We start from the raw sequence: 16,972 nt of genomic DNA on the forward strand, positions 1-16,972 counted from the left end.
TTTCTCACAAGGTTGGCGCCGGTGGCGACACCTACAACGTGCTGACATCAGGAAAGTTTCCAACCGATTTCTCATACACAAACAGCAGTTGACCGGCGTTGCCTGGTGAAACGTTGTTGTGATGCCTCGTGTAAGGCGGAGAATTGCATACCATCACGTTTCCGACTTTGATAAAGGTCGGATTGTAGCCTATCGCGATTGCGGTTTATCCTGTCGCAACATTGCTGCTCGCGTTGGTCGAGATCCAATGACTGTTAGCAGAATATGGAATCGGTGGGTTCAGGAGGGTGATACGGAACGCTGTGCAAGATCCCAACGGCCTGGTGTCACTAGCAGTCGAGATGACAGGTATCTTATCCGCATGGCTGTAACGGATCGTGCAGCCATGTCTCGATCCCTGAGTCAACAGAAGGGGACCTTTGCAAGACAGCAACCATCTGCACGAACAGTTCGACGACGTATGCAGCAGCATGGACTATCAGCTCGGAGACCATGACTGCGATTACCCTTGACGCTGCATCACAGACAGGAGCTCCTGCGATGGTATACTCAACGCGGTGGACTCACATTGGAAGCGAGTATTCGTCATCGCCATAGTGATGGTATGGGGTGCAATTGGTTACACGTCTTGGTCACCTCTTGTTCGCAATGACGGCGCTTTGGCACTTTGGAAGCGAGTATTCGTCATCGCCATAGTGAGGGTATGGGGTGCCATTGGTTACACGTCTTGGTCACCTCTTGTTCGCAATGACGGCACTTTGAACAGTGGACGTTACATTTCAGATGTGTTATGACCCGTGGCTCTACCCTTCATTCGAACCCTGCGAAACCCTACATTTCAGCAGGATAATGCACGACCGCATGTTGCTGATCCTGTACGGGCTTTTCTGGATACAGGAAGTGTTCGACTGCTGCCCTGGTCAGCACATTCTCCAGATCTCTCACCAATTGAAATCGTCTGGTCAATGATGGCCGAGTAACTGGCTCGTCACAATACGGTAGTCACTACTCTTGATGAACTGTGGTATCGCGTTGAAGCTGCACGGGCAGCTGTACCTGTAAACGCCATCCAAGCTCTGTTTGACTCAATGCCCAGGCATACCAAGGCCGTTATTACGGCCAGAGGTGGTTGTCCTGGTTACTGATTTCTCAGGATCTGTGCACCCAAATTGCGCGAAAATGTAATCGCATGTCAGTTCTAGTATAATATATTTGTCCAATGATTACTCCTTTATCATCTGCATTTCTTCTTGGTGTTGCAATTTTAATGGCCTGTAGTGTAATAACGCTCACCACCTCTGGCCCCTATTCAAGCACTTATTCTCCTTGGCAGTGATTGATAGAGTTGCTGGATGTCCTCCTGAGACAAATTCCCTTCAAAATCCGTCCAGTTGTCACGGTAGATGGGCAAAATCCCGAGATGGATGAGAAGCTCTTTCACAGAATGCTCCAAAGGGGTCCTGCTACGGAAACAAATGCACTCCAGAACTTCACTACTGGTTGTCGGGCTCTAGGACGCACGATAGACACGTTGGTATCCCTCTTCTGTCTGCGGTGTCTCTAGACACGTCTTGAGTCAGTAATGTCATTGAGTGGAGTAGAATGATCTTCACTGACGATTTCCGCTTCTAACTGAACCCCAATACCAGCGAACAGAGTCTGAAGGTATGTAAGGAATTTTACAATCTTGATCGCTTGATTCTGATGCAGTCATGTTTTTATGTATAATGACGCACTCAGAATTCATTGTGACGGGATGTCTTAGATAAGGGAAGGTAGAAAATCACAAATCGCTTCTCGGCTTTTGACAAGTTCAACGTGTAGTTTATTTCATAATTTGTTACATCTACAACTCTTACAGATTCATGACGTACTGTACTAATATACTTTTTTTTTTTTTTTTGAGTCGTCAATCTTCTGGCTGGTTGGATGGTGTCCACCACGAATTCCTCTCCTGTGATAACCTTTCCATCTCTACATGCAACCTACGTCATCAACTATTAGTTGCATATAATCCAATCGCTTTCTTCCCCTACAGTTTTTAGCCTCTGGTACCGTGGACGTTATTCCCCGATGTCTTAACAAATGTGCCTTTTTCTAGCCAGTGTTTTCCACTTAGTCTTGTCCTCACCGATTCTGCAGAAAAACAATTAATTCATTCGATTTATTTTGATGCCTAGGTAGCAGAAAGCGTTAAATTCATCTACCTCGTGGTCACCAATCCCGATGTTAAGTATCTCGGTTCAAATTTCTACTACTTCGCACTACTTTTGTCTTTTTTCGATTTACTCTCAACCCATAATCCGTACTCATTAAACTATTCATTCCACGAAGCAGTTCATTTAGTTCAATGAGAACAGCAATGTCCTCAGAAAATCATCATTGATATCCTTTCACCCTTAATTTTAATCCCATCTCGAACCTCCCTTTTACTTCATTCATTGGTTCGTGGAAGTATAGGCTGAACAGCAGTGGTAAAAATCTGTATTCCTGCTTACGCACTTTTCAATCCAAGCATATCGTGCTTGGTCTTCCACTGTTGTTGTTCCCTCTTGGTTCTTGTACATATTGTGCGTCACCCGTCCTTCCCTGTAGTTCATTCATAATTTTCTCAGATTTTCGAACATGTTTCACCATTTCACATTTTCAAAAGTTTTTTTCTAGATCGACAAATCCTATGAACGTGTCTTGTTTTATCTTCAGTCTTGTTTCCTTTATCAGAGGCAACGTTATAACTGCCTCTGTGCTGTCTTTACCTATACTAAAGCCAAAGTGATCGCCAACAGATCGTCAATTTTCTATTCCATTCTTCTTTATTTTATTCTGATCAACAACTTGAATGTATGATGTGTTAAGTTGACTGCGTGATAATTCTTGCACCTATTGGTTTCCGCAGTCTTTGGAACTATGTGGATGATGTCTTTCCGAAATTCTGAAGGTGTATCACCAGTCCCACATATTCTGCACAACAGAATGAATAGTCGTGTTGTTGCCACTTCCCCCAATAGTTTTAGAAATCCCCATATAATATTTGCTATCTCTGCTGCCTTATTTGGTCTTAAGTCTTTCAAAGCTCTTTTAAATTCAGATTCTAATACTGGCTACCTCACTTATTCTTCCATCACGCCATCAGACAAGTTCTCCCCATTATAGGGACCTTCAGTGTACTCTTTCTACCTATTCTCTCTCCCTGTACATTTAATATAGGAATTCCCGTCGCATTCTTATTGTTACCACCTTTGCTTTGAGTTTTAGTCCTACATGCTAAGTCAGTCCTTCAGACAATCATTTCGTTTATGATTTCTTCACATTTCTCATGCAGCAATTTCGCTTTAGCTTTCCTGCACTTTATTCCATTCCAAAGCGACTTGCATTTTCGTATTTCTGAATTTCGCTGAACTTTTATGTACTTCCTTCTTCCGTCTATCAAGTGAAGTACTTCCTCTGTTATTCATGATTTCTTGGCAGTTACCATTCTACCATCTACGTTTTTTCTCCGACTTCTGTGATTGCACATTTTAGAGACGTCCATTCCTATTCAACTGAACTGCATACAGAGCTATTCTTTATGGTAATATCAACAGTGTCAGAGAACTTCAAGCTTACCTCTTCATTTGTTATTACTTCAGTGTCCCACTCCTTTGCGGATTGATTCTTCATGACTAGTCTCTTAACTTCGGCCTGCTCTTCATCATTACTAAATTGTGATCTGAGTCGTTATCTACTCCTGGGTATGCCCTATATTGCAATATATGATTTCATAATCTCTGCCTGACTGTGCTGCAATATAACCGAAATCTTCCCTCATCAACCGGCATTTTCGAAATATACCTTCTCTTCTTCTGATTCTCTAACAGCTATTACTAGCTGAAATTTACTGCAGAACTCAATTAGCCTTCCTCCTCTCTCATTCCTGGTATCAAGCCCATATTATTCTGTAACCCTTTCTTCTGCCCCTTCCCCTACAAACGCATTCGAATCATCAATGACTATTAGATTTTCATGCCCCTTTACGTACTGAATTACCCGGTCAATGTACTCATATACTTTCTCTATCTCTTCATACTCTTCTAGCGATGTTGGTGTGTGTAACTGAACTGTTGTTGTCTGTGGTGGTCTGCTGTCGAGTCTGATGAGAACAAACCTATCACTGAAATATTTGCAGTAGTTCACACTCTGCCTCACCTTCCTGTTGATACGGAGTCCTGCCCCTGTTATACGATTTACTGCTGCTGTTGATATTACCCTACAGTCATCCGACCAGAAATCCTTGTTTTCTTTCCATTTCACTTCACTGACACACACTATATCTAGATTGACCCTTTTCATTTTGGCCTTTCAGATTTTCTAGCTTCCCTACCACATTCAAACTTTTTACTTCCCAAGCCTCGAATCGTAGAACGTCGTCGTTTCGTTGGTTTTTCAGTCGCTTGACCCATGTTCACCTCCCCTTTGGCAGCTCCCTCCGGAAGAGCCTAGCGGCGGACTTTTGCCGAATCCTTTGTAAATGGACGAATCATGATAAGCCACATATCCTGTGAACACCCATTATGAATATGTAATGCTTCGGTTGCATTGTTTTTCTGCATTCTCATGTCGTTGATCATTGCTGATTCTTTCGACTTTGACGGACAGTTTCCCCATCGAGGGCAAAAGACTGGTCTGAACCTCTGCCTGCTTCTCCGCTCCCTGTGACAAAGCCGTTGGCAGAACGAGTGGGACTTCTTATGCCGAAAATCTTCGGTCATCATTAATGATGATTTTTATTCAAAATTTAAGCACTGGTGTCGTTTGTACTCGGACGGGCGTTTTGATTACTAGTCAAGGACGCTACCCTTAGCCCACGAGTAGGTCTGTTATACAAAGTTATACAACCAACAAATTTAAACTTATCACCATTTTTGGCAATCCGGTGCGATATACTTTTATAATTTTCATAAAGACCATTGATTGTAGGCTCATCATCACTGAAACAAAATGATAATTAAAAAACTAATGTACATTAAGGAAGGTAATTAGACAGAAATATTACCCACTCATTTATAATCAGTTCAGGGGAACCCCATGAGGTGGAAAAAAAAGATCACAACACTTGCATCCTCTAAGAAAGGTAATTAGGTCAAGCAGTTAGATAATTAAAAATTCAGAGGTGGCGAAAAAACAAAGTCACGTGATGTTTAAAACTATATTCTTGACAATTGTGTACTATATTGACAAAAAAAACTGTAATGCGAAAAAAAGCCTTTTCTTGTTTGTACTGTTCTCGGGTTTCCAGCCGGGTGCAGCCGTTTTCAAACCACGATATTTCGACAGCGTTCCTTGCCGTCATTTCCAGGTGACACCTGCAGACTGAACGTCTCCGCCTACAAGGAGCGTCTAGGCCTACAAGGAGAACTTAACCACCTTAAGGACGTTTTCAAGAAGAACGGATATAACGAGAGTCAAATTCGACGTCCTTTCAGGCACAATGCACAAGCCCAGCAGAGAGAGGACGAAGAGGACGAGAAGACAATGGCGTACCTGCCTTACGCCGGCAAAGTATACAACAATATTGGCAGAATTCTGACTCGTTGTAATATCAAATGTGTATTCCACCCACCTCCGAAAACGCGTGCCCTGCTAGGTACAGTAAAAGATGACCAGGGGCTCCGCAAACCAGGTGTTTACCGTATTCCATGTAAATACGGTAAGGCATACATCGGGCAAACTGTACGCACAATTGAAGAAAGATGCCATGAACAGAGAAGGCACAGTGAACTGAAGTAGCCTACAGATCTGCGGTAGCGGGCCGTTACATGGATCCTGGAGATACTATGGAGTACGCGGAAACGGAAGTTTTACGGCAGGCCTCGTCTTTTTGGGACTGTGTTCTTAAGGAGGCGATTGAAATACCTGTAGCTGATGGGCTGATAATCAGAGACGCCGGGTTCAACCTCAGCAAAGCCTGGGACGCAGCATTCAGCCAATTAGAAGCACAGCACCGACCCGAAGTGACTTCCGCGCCCGACGAAGGCCACAGGACATCTGATGGTGCACAGTTCGCATCCCGCAGCCAGCAGCCCGCCCCTCCCCACCACCATTCCACTCAGCGCCGCGTGCGGCATGACGTGGGAGAAGGGGTTGGGAGCGATAAAGGGGAGGAATTCAGAGGAGACGCTCAGTCTGCAGGTATCACCTGAAGATGACGGTAAGGAATGCTGTCGAAATATCGTGGTTACGACTGCACCCGGCTGGAGACCCGAGAACAGTACAAACAGTTAATTCGCCGGGAAAGCCTAAGATCACACAAACTTTTTCTTTTTACTAGACTATTTACAAAAGATCGTAATATAATTAATGAAACTCGTTTACTACAATTTCAATGGTCATACTTATTCCTGGAGGTATGTGTCCCACATAAACTACCGTAATTATTTTTTCGCTTTCTAGTCACTGAAGTAATTCTGTAAAATTCGGTTCTGATACGTAATGGTGTGCGTAAATAACTTATTTATATCACCCTCATTTCAGTTATCAGGTCTTCAAACTAATCGGCATTAACAGAAAGTTTCCAAGGCATCCACAAACATGCTTTCATCCTTCCAAACCAAGTGGCTTCGAGACCAGTCAAGGTATAATGTATATACCAGTTGCATCCATCACAAATTACAGCACTATGCAAGTACACACTGCAGAAAAACTATACACTGGATGTTAGCCTGAGTTACCCCCCCCCCCCCCCCCCTGCGGGTCTGGGGTAAGAATAGGCCCGAGGTATTCCTGCCTGTCCTAAGAGGCGACTAAAAGGAGTTGAAATACCTGTAGCTGATGGGCTGATAATCAGAGATGCCGGGTTCAGCCTCAGCAAAGCCTGGGAGCCAGGCCTCCTAGTAGTAGGTCCCCCTTGGGGTTTGACCTCCATTTTTCAAAATTCTACAGAAGTACGAGCCTTTTGGGGAAGGACGCCCTACATGGTGTATCACTGGTCCTCAGTGCACTAAGACCTTGGCACTCAGCATTGTAACGGTGTTATAACCACACCCACTGTTCCTCCAATTGGGCCTTAATGCCTGATGGGTTGCACACGTTCCGCCCATAGTGCGTCCCCATCTGCACCTATGATCATGATGGACTCTCCGTGGCACCCAAAATCCAGCACGGTAGCCAGCCCGTTGTGGTGGGGTCGTCATGTACCCACTAGGTTGTAGCCCCCTGACAACACAGGGATCGTACTGCCGATACCTGAGCTGCACCCTCCCCACATCGGCCAAGGAGTAGATGCCCGTCTCTTTGGGGCATCAGGACTCCCGGCAATGGTCATCCTGCCAGGTGGCCCTTGCTGAGGCTGGGTGGCGCCCGTGGGGATAGCCCCTGGTCAGAGTGGGTGGTATCGGGGCGGAAGTTTCGCAGATGAAACGTCAACATGCATCGGGTCGCTCTGCGGCCAAGTCTTTTAAAAAGAAAGGTACTGTCTCTGGTTCTGGTTCTCCTGCCCTTTCCCCCTTGGCCACTCCCTGGGAGGAAGGACAGGCCCGCCGGCTTGGGGCGAAGTACTTCCCCCACTATTTAATCTGTTCTCGGACCGATGGGGGGACGTTCGCCACCTCCATGCCCAAGTTCTTTGTCCAGCACATCAAGGACATCTTCGGGGAAATCGAGGCTCTCAGTAAAATGCGTTCGGGGTCCGTTCTTATAAAGACCGCCTCTGCCACACAGTCAGCGGCGCTCCAGGCGTGCGACCAACTAGGGGACATTCCAGTGTCCATTGTCCCGCATCTGGCACTGAATAGGATGCAGGGGGTTATTTTTCATCAGGACCTCCTGGTGAAAGCTCAGGGCCAACCTGGAGCGCCAAGGCGTGCATTTCGTCCGGCGAGTCCAGCGCGGCCCCAAGGACCATCGCATCGACACCGGAGCTTTTATCCTCGCCTTTGAGGGGGACGTTCTTCCAGAAAAGGTAAAGGTGATGTGCTACCGGTGTGACGTGCGACCTTACGTCCCGCCTCCTATGCGCTGCTTTCAGTGTTTGCGCTTTGGGCACATGTCGTCACGGTGTGAGGCTGAGCCCCTTTGTGGCGATTGTGGACGTCCTCTTCGTGAGGAACATACATGCACCCCACCACCTCGGTGTGTCAATTGTCCTGGCATCCGCTCGCCTAGATCTTTAGACTGCCCCGCCTATCAGAAGGAGAAGAAGATTCAAGAATTAAAAACTTTGGATCGTCTCTCTTATTCTGAGGCCTGGTAGAAGTATGACCGCCTCCATCCCGTGACGTTGACTACTTCGTTTGCCTCAGTCGTGTCCACTCCTTCCACAGTATCCTCACCCCTATCCTGTCCCCCCTCCACCTCCTCACCCCATCCGGGGTTTATGCCTCTGCCTCCCAAATCCCTCCCTTCCAAATCCTCCTCCCTTGCGGCCCCTGCTCCCTCTGCCTCCTCCTCCCCCTCCGCCGCCTGAGAAGCGATCCTCTTCTCAGGTGTCCATCGGGGAAACGTTCCGGACCCCGGCTTCCGGGTTCCGGCGTTCCAAAACGGACCCCGCGCGTGAGGACCTTCTTTGGGTCCAGCCCACCATCCCCGTGCCTCATCAGACTTCCAACAAGGCCTCCAAGAAGAAATCTTTATCCCCCTCTCCACCCCGGCGCGTTTCGTCTGACGCTCCATCCGCGAGTCACTGCTGCCGGCCGTCCTCAGTTTCGCCGGGACGCTCTGCTGCCAGGCGCTCAGCTGCCCTCTCGTTGGCGAATGATGCTGCCCCTCCTACGCAACCCCGGAAAGCGGCCACAGCTGGCGACGACTCGATGGAACAGGATCCGCCTCCCGCCAGTTGTAGTGTTGTTCCCTCGAAACCTGGCCCTCCGCAACCATCGAGGTGACCAGCTCTTCACCCGTTTCGTTCCCCCCTTTTCTCTGACTAGCGATGGCCTTGTTACATTGGAACATCAGAGGTATTTGATCTAATCGGGAGGAATTACAACTGATCCTCCGCCTGCACTGTCCGCTCGTCCTTGGTCTCCAGGAAACCAAGTTGCACCCACCTGACCGTATTGCTTTTACCCACTATACCTCGGAGCGGTCTGACCTCACCCCTGCAGATGGTATTCCAGCTCATGGTGGGGTCATGTTGCTCGTTCGGGACGATGTCTATTACCATCCCACCACATTGACCACCCCACTCCAAGCAATAGCTCTCAGTATTACTCTTTCTGCCTTTACTTTTTCTGTTTGTACCGTCTACACTCCATTGTCATCCGCAGTTAGTCAGGCTGACATGATGCACCTGATTGTTCATCTTCCTCCGCCGTTTTTATTGTTTGGCGACTTCAATGCCCATCATCCCCTTCTGGGCTCTCCTGCATCCTGCCAGAGAGGCTCCCTCTTGGCGGATGTCTTCAACCATCTCAATCTTGTCTGCCTCAAAACTGGCGCCCCGACTTTCCTCTCGGACTCCACTCACACCTACTCCCACTTGGACCTGTCGATCTGTTCTACTACTCTTGCCCGTCGGTTCGAGTGGTATGTCTTTCCTGACACCTATCCAAGCGACCACTTCCCCTGTGTCGTTCGTCTCCTACAACCCACCCCATCCCCACGTCCTTCAAGCTGGAACATACTGAAGGCTGACTGGGGACTTTACTCCTCCCTGGCGATCTTTCCGGCCCACGATTTTCTCAGTTGTGACAGTCAGGTCCTCGTACTACCTCTTCTCCACGTCGCGTTTCCGTCCCCTGGTGGAACGAGGCTTTTAGAGACGCTATCTGTGTTCGACGAAGTGCTTTACGCACCTTTCGCCCCATCCTACGTTGGCGAATTGTATTGGATACAAACGACTCAGAGCGCAATGCCATAGAGTCATCAAAGGCAGCAAAAAAGGTTGTTGCGCCTCTTTCACCAGCTCCTTTAACAGTTTTACTCCCTCTTCTGTCGTCTGGGGTGGCCTGCGCCGGCTGTCGGGCATTAAGGCCCACTCCTCAGTACCTGGCCTGACTTAAGTAATGGGGTCCTTGTTGATCCTGTGGATGTCTCCAACGCCTTCGGCCGGTTTTTCGCGGAGGTTTCAAGCTCCGTCCATTACCACCCTGCCTTCCTTCCCAGGAAAGAGGCAGAAGAGGCTCGGCGACCTTCCTTCCACTCGCTGAATCCGGAACATTATAATGCCCCCTTTACTATGCGGGAACTCGAACGTGCACTTGCACTGTCCCGGTCCTCTGCTCCGGCGCCAGATGCCATTCACGTTCAGATGCTGGCACACCTTTCTCCGGCAGGCAAAAGCTTCATTCTTCGTACCTACAATCGCGTCTGGACCAAAGGTCAAGTCCCCATGCGTTGGCGTGACGTCATCGTTGTTCCTATACCCAAACTCGGGAAGGATAGACACCTTCCTTATAGTTACCGCCCCGTTTCTCTTACAAGCTGTGTCTGCAAGGTGATGGAGCGCATGGTTAATGCTCGGTTAGTTTGGATTCTTGAATCTCGACGGCTACTTACCAATGTTCAATGCGGCTTTCGTCGCCGCCGCTCCGCTGTTGACCACCTTGTGACCTTGTCGACATTCATCATGAACAACTTTTTGCGAAAGCGCCAAGCGGTAGCCGTGTTCTTGGATTTGGAGAAGGCTTATGATACCTGTTGGAGAGGAGGTATCCTCCGCACTATGCACAGGTGGGGTCTACGCGGTCGCCTTTTTATTGATTCCTTTTCAACAGACCGAAAGTTTAGGGTATGTGTGGGTTCCGCCTTGTCCGACGTCTTCCTCCAGGAGAACGGAGTGCCTCAGGGCTCCGTCTTGAGCGTAGCCCTTTTCGCCATAGCGATGAATCCTATTATGGATTGCATTCCACCTAATGTCTCAGGCTCTCTTTTTGTCGATGACTTCGCGATCTACTGCAGTGCCCAGAGAACATGCCTCCTGGAGCGCTGCCTTCAGCGTTGTCTAGACAGCCAATACTCATTGAGTGTGGCAAATGGCTTCCGGTTCCCTGAAGAGAAGACGGTTTGCATCAACTTTTGGAGATATAAAGCGTTCCTTCCGCCATCCTTACATCTCGGTCCCGTTGTTCTCCCATTCGTGGAAACAACTAAGTTTCTAGGGCTCACACTGGACAGGAATCTTTGTTGGTCTCCGCACATCTCTTATTTGGCTGCCCGTTGTACACGTTCCCTTAATCTCCTCAGAGTTCTTAGTGGTTCATCTTGGGGAGTGGATCGCACTGTCCTGCTTCGCTTGTATCGGTCCATCGACCGATCGAAGCTGTATTATGGGAGCCTCGTCTATTCGTCTGCTCGGCCATCCCTCTTACGCCGTCTCAACTCCATCCACCATAGGGGGTTACGTCTTGCGACCGGAGCCTTCTACACTAGTCCTGTCGAGAGTCTTTATGCTGAAGCTGCCGAATTACCATTGACCTATCGGCGCGATGTACTGCTTTGTCGGTATGCCTGCCGGCTGTCGTCAATGCCCGACCACCCCTCTTATCAGTCCTTCATCGCCGATTCTCTCGACCGTCAGTAAGGGTTGTATGTGTCTGCCCTGCTGCCCCCTGGAGTCCGCTTTCGTCGCCTGCTTCGACAATTGGATTTTGCCCTTCCGACCACCTTCAGAGAGGGTGAGAGCCCGACTCCACCTTGGCTCCAGGCTCCAATTCATATTTATCTCGACCTCAGCTCGCTCCCGAAGGAGAGTACTCCGGCTACAGTGTATTGCTCACGGTTTGTCGAACTTCGTGCGCGACTTGCCAGTCACACCTTTATTTACACTGATGGCTCCAAAACTGACGATGGTGTCGGGTGTGCCTTTGTCGTTGCGGCCGTCACCTTTAAATACCGGCTCCACGACCAATGTTCCAGCTTTACGGCCGAGCTTTTTGCTCTCCATCAGGCCGTTCAGTATGCCCGCCGCCACCGCCATTCATCGTATGTACTCTGCTCTGATTCACTCAGTGCTCTTCAGAGCCTTCGAGCTCCATATCCGGTCCGTCCCTTGGTGCAAGGGATCCAGCAGTCCCTCCATTCTTTTGCCGATGGTGGCTCTCCTGTCAGCTTTCTGTGGGTTCCCAGCCATGTAGGAGTGCCTGGGAATGAGGCTGCTGATACTGCAGCCAAGGCTGCAGTCCTCCTGCCTCGGCCAGCCTCCCATTGTGTCCTGTCATCTAATGTTAGTGGGGTTGTTTGTAAGAGGCTTGTGTCGTTGTGGTGGGATGATTGGTCCTCACTTCAAGGAAACAAGCTCCGGGCAGTAAAACCGTTCCCAACTGCTTGGACAACCTCCTCCCGACCATCTCGGCGAGAAGAGGTCATTCTGACCAGGTTGCGGATTGGGCATTGCCGGGTTAGCCACCGCTACCTGCTCTCCGGTGACCCAGCCCCGCAGTGCCCTTGTGGTCATGTATTAACAGTGCGCCATGTTTTATTGTCGTGTCCCCGTTTTAGTCAGTCTCCTGTTGTCCTGCCTCTGCCATCTACTTTACAGGATATTTTAGCTGATGACGCTCGAGCAGCTTCTCGTGTTCTTCGTTTTATTACTTTGACTGGCTTATCCAAAGACGTCTAACTCTTTCACTTATTTTATCTGCATCTTTGTAAGAACTTTCTGGTTCCCCCCCCCCCCCCCCCCTTGAGGTTTACTAGATTCTATGTGCTCTAACAACTGTGACTGGGCGCTAATGACCTCAGTAGTTGAGCGCCCTTATACCCCCCCCCCCAAAAAAAGCCCAAGTTACAATATTTAAGAATAATAAGCTACAGCGCTCTGCTGTCACAAAGTAGTACCTAAGTCATAAAAGTGCCCCCTTTTACGCTACAACACTCGGAGTACCTTCAGGTGGGCTCCAGGTAAGTGTACTGAGACTCTTGATGTTCATATAGGATCTTAATTACCTTGCAACATTAGATCTGACCATGGATTTGTTGGAGATATGTGTAACGAAGTACTGTCAGAAAAACTTGGACAGATCTTGATAATCCATGTTAAACAAAACTGCAACAGCTGTTGAAGGACGCCTTATTAGTACAATCGGCTTAGCAACTGAAAGTAGCATAATCATATAGACACAAATTGCGAACAACAGAGAATGGGGGAAAAATTACATTGTTTTATAGCAAGTGGTACGTTGAAGTCACTATATTACTTAAATATATATGAATAGTAGTACTATAATAGGAATTGGTCGATAACCAATGGAATCACTTAAGCAATAAGCGTTCTTTGTTCTTTTTTTTCATCACTGAGTAGCACTTGCAACCTACGTCTTCAATTATTTGCTGGATATATTGCAACCCCTGTTCTCTTCGACAATTTGTACCCTCTCGGCTCCCTCTAGTTCCATGGAAGATATTCGCTGATGTCTTCACTTATCTCTTACCATCCTGCCCCTTCTTCTTGTCAATATTTTCCCTATATTCCTTTCCTTACCGGCTCTGCGGAGAACCTTATGATTCCTTACCTTAAGAGTCCACGGAATTTTTAAAATTTTTCTGTAGCACCACATTCTAATGCTTCGAGCCTCTTATTTCTGGTTATCCCATACTCCATGTTTCACTACCCTACAATGTTGTGCTCCAAACGTAGATCTTAGAAATTTCTTCCTGATATTAAGTCTATTTTCAGCATACTTATGCCGTACCACATCTGGAAGGCTTCGATTCTCTTCTGTTCCAGCTTTGCCACAGTCCATGTCTCGCTACCACACAATTATGTGCTCCAAACGGACATTTTAAGAAATTTCTTCCTCGAGCAAAGACCTGTGTTTGATACTAGTAGACTTCTCTTGGCCAGGAATGCCCTTTTTTCCGTGTTAGTCTGCTTCTTTTGTATTCATTGGTCCATCCGTCTTGAGCTGTTTTGCTGTCTGTGCAGCAGAATTCCTTAGTCTACTTCGTGATCCCCAATTCTGATGTTCTCCCAGTTCTCATTTCTGCTACTTCTCATCACTTTCATCTTTCTTCGATTTACACTCAATCCATGTTCTGTACTCATTAGACTGTTCATTCTGTTCAGCAGATTAGGCAGTTCTTCTTCACTTTCATTGAGGATAGCAATGTCATCAGCGGATCGTATCCTTGATATACTTCCAGCTTGAGTTTTAATTCCACTCCTCAGCCTTTCTTTTATTTACATCATTCCCTCTTCAAAATGGTTCAAATGGCTATGAGCACTATGGCACTTAACATCTGGGGTCATCAGTCCTCTAGAACTTAGAACTTCTTAAGCGCAACTAACCTAAGGCCATTACACACATCCATGCCCGAGGCAGGATTCGAACCTGCGACCGTAGTGGTTGCGCGGTTCCAGACTGAAGCCCCTAGAACCGCTCGGCCACAGCGGCCGGCTATTGCCTCTTCGTTGTATAGATTGAACAGCTGGAACGAAAGACTACATCTCTGTCTTACACCCTTTTTAAACCGAGGACTCCGTTCTTGGTCTTGCAGTCTTATTGTTCTGTCTCGGTTCATGTACCCGTCTTTCCTTATAATTTATCCTTATTGTCCTGAGAATTTCGAACATTTTGAACCATTCGACATTCTCGAACATTTTTTCCAGGTCGACAAATCCTGTGATCCTGTCTTGATTTTTCTTCAGCTTTGCTTTCATTATCAACCGCAGTGTCAGAATTGCCTCTCTGATGCCTTTACTTTTCCTGAAGCGAAACTGAGCGTCATCTAAGACATCCTGAGTTCTCTTTTCCGTACTTCAGCAACTAGGATGCATGAGTTGTTAAGCTGACTTTATGATTATTCTCGCACTTGCCGTCTCTTGCTGTTTTAGAAGTTGTGTGGATGATTTTTTTCCGAAAGTCTGATGCAAATCGCGAGTCTCATTCATTTTACACACCAATGTTAATAGTTGTTGTGTCGTTACTTCTCCCAGTTATTTTACAATTTCCAATGGAAGTTAGGACTAAGGAATGGACAAAACTCATAAAATTCTCTTGTAACCTACACACCAGGAGGAAAGTAACCGTAATTATCGAGTAAGTGTTTCAAATGGACTGTGGTATAAACGTACAAAAATTTTGTAAACTGTAGTGATACGGGAACTCATAATAAAAGTAAAACGGGAGGAAGATAAAAAAGAGTGGCAAAGGAAATAAAATTACTAGAAGGACAAACTCGTGTGCCTTTCCGTATGCACTCAACGTATCACGGCGTGAACAAGCACGGGCCAGAAATAAATGATTACTAGGCTCACGAATAAGTGTTATGTTCACAGGGCAATAAGTGGCGCGGCAAGATAAAAGAAAGACAATGAACAATATATCGTGAATAACAGTTTTGGGATGCGCCATTTCATAGTGCTATGGTAAAAAACGTATGAAAGTATCATGACAATAAATAAAATGCAATGAAAGCAAATTATTTGTTACGATGTAGACTATTAAAATGTAGCAAGTATATTGCGGTGTATTAAATCCAGTTGACTGTCCAATGTACATCCCGGGCAGTGGTTCCTACACCACAGAATACCAATTTCCTCAGTTATATTAATAATATGACCCTTGTTCTGCCGATGAAAAATTTTCGAACTATTTCATAAATTGGTAATTGTGTGCCCGTGTCCACGAAGGTGTGTACTTAGTGCTAATTTCACGTTCTACAAATTTAAGTGTTCGCAAAACCTGATCTTATAATTCCAACCGGTTTTGCTATAGTATTTCGTAGTCCAGTGGTCGTACCTGATGCAATATACCACACTAGTTGAATATTTGCGATTTATGGAATTCTCCTATACTTATTCTCACATTGCTAAGAATAACGTAAACTGGTTTTCATTTTCTACGCGAAACCAATCCTATCGGAAATATTGTTCAAGAAGGGAACCCTGTGATAAATGATGTCGTCGCATACAACAGTGTTCTGCACTGGATTAATGATTTAAACAGAAAACTTTTCAAACGAATCTTAAGAAGGAGCAATAAGCTTTGGCCCTCAAAATAGTTAAAAATTTAAACAGCCTCCATAAACATTTTTTGTAAAATAACTTTAATCCAGAGTTTCATTAAGAAAACTGATAAAGTTTTAGCAGTTTTAAAAACATTATTTCAGACCCTTAGTGACAGACAACAACGCATTAAATGCCAGTTCACAAGGAATTGCAATATTAAGAAACTCAATGGCTCATTGAATTTAAGTTTGATGTTGCCTTTTACCCAGCTGCGTACGCATGGGCATCATGGGACGCATTCAGGAAAATGGTGTCTGCTCTGTCAGACCTGGTTGTAGCAAACACTCCGCCACTTGTACAATCCGCCAGTGTGCTCACAACCCGTGCCAAATTGCCTTAACCTATACAAGAGACTTCTACAACAGATAGATGTGCACAGTCGCCTTACACCATAATGTAAACCAGTTCTACATGAAGTCCCAGTATAGCACACGAAAGGCGCGCATATAGCTGAAAGTGGCAGCTATGTAAATTAACTATTAATCAAAGCACCACCATATTGGTTATAGCCAATTAATGAAGAGAGGGAACGAAGATTTGTAGTTCAATGCTCGCAGAGTGCACGTTGGAATCCATGCATTCGATAAGCGCAGTTACACGCCTTGAACTGAAAGCTCAAAATAGCGGCCTACAATTAATTACTGACACGTGAGTCCATAACCGCAAGTGAATTTAAGAGTTCAGACAACCTGAAGAAACCTTACGCGAAATGAAGTATCTGGCGAGTCCTCGCCGTTAACCAAACGTCGGAGACGAGAGCAAGACTACAGGCTTCAGCATGGTGCGGCTTGCACGCCCCACACTACGATCCGTTGGGCCAGCAACAGCGTACTGCACTCTCGTGGGTATGTTCCGGTCAGCGGCGGTTACAAGACTGCGTCAACCGCTGCCCGTTCGTCTCAGCTATGGAAACTAGCACGTGATACCGACAACTGCAGGCTTCCTTCATTTATAAGCGGACTCTCCGCTCTCTTCTCAAAAGTCAAAATTAGACACTTCTCGCACTTATGCGCCGCTTACGACTATTCCAGACCGCAGTATGCGCCCTTC

The sequence above is a fragment of the Schistocerca serialis genome, chromosome 8, assembly GCF_023864345.2.
Source record: "Schistocerca serialis cubense isolate TAMUIC-IGC-003099 chromosome 8, iqSchSeri2.2, whole genome shotgun sequence".
Lineage (NCBI taxonomy): Eukaryota > Metazoa > Arthropoda > Insecta > Orthoptera > Acrididae > Schistocerca > Schistocerca serialis.